Genomic DNA, 870 nt, shown 5'->3' with positions numbered 1-870 from the left:
TCTGCAACGGTAGGAGGCTTTTTCATACAATTGTAGCGAATTGCTGCTCTTTTTGGAGTCTATACGGACGAAAACAACGAAATGTTTCGTCTGGTACTCTTTCAAAGCGACATGCCTTGCCTTGAACGAGAAAAAACTTTGACGAGCTAAATTCTCCACAAAATCAGCCTCCGCATTCACGTGCTCAGCCATAGCAGTAAAATATGAGTTTGGGAAGATCCCACACGCCCGAGAAATTACCATCAAATGTTAAAACTTTATGTTAAAGTTTTCCTCCTTAGAAGGTTTGTTTCGGAGAAATTTTCGGCGTGCGTCTAGCCCACGGCCCTGAAGCCTTTGGATGCCCTGTCTTTAGGTTGATTTTGCTGATTGGCGCATATTTTCGGCGTGCGTCTAGCCCACGGCCCTGAAGCCTTTGGATGCCCTGTCTTTAGGTTGATTTTGCTGGCCAATTGGCGCATTTGTATTGTACGCACTTGTAAGGCAAAACATCGTTGGTGCGTCAATAACCGGTTAAGTACACAAACACGCAGTTGTCTGTCATGTATTACTTTGCTGCCTTGTCAAATGCTGTGAGGCATGAAGAGCGGACAGCCCCAATTTTTCAACAAAACCTCAAATCGCTTCTGAAGCCTTAGCGCAGCAGGCTCTAAATCCAGTGCGCTCCGATAACAAAGTATATAGATCAATTAAAAACACCTCGACAGAACAAGGTAGGTTAGAATAATTTTTGGGTGTGCATACATACAACAAAACAGCATTTTTATCCAAAGATTTTTGGTTCAGCAGGAAAGGGTTTGCAGAAAACTGCGTACGACTTGGCCATCTAGATATATCTTTAGCCGATAAACCGAAAAGATTGATGCGCTT

At 43.4% G+C, this 870-nt stretch overlaps 1 protein-coding gene across 1 annotated transcript in view; it reads right to left on the bottom strand.

Annotated features, from left to right (window-relative positions):
• T265_13188 (hypothetical protein) overlaps positions 1-870 on the bottom strand; it is a gene marked incomplete at both ends in the record, with an annotated part of 66,974 nt that overhangs the window by 23,034 nt on the left and 43,070 nt on the right. The gene's annotated exons all lie outside the window — the stretch shown is intronic.

Source organism: Opisthorchis viverrini (genome assembly GCF_000715545.1).
Source record: "Opisthorchis viverrini unplaced genomic scaffold opera_v5_44, whole genome shotgun sequence".
In the NCBI taxonomy this organism is placed as follows: domain Eukaryota; kingdom Metazoa; phylum Platyhelminthes; class Trematoda; order Opisthorchiida; family Opisthorchiidae; genus Opisthorchis; species Opisthorchis viverrini.
This window is presented reverse-complemented; position numbering and strand designations above follow the sequence as displayed.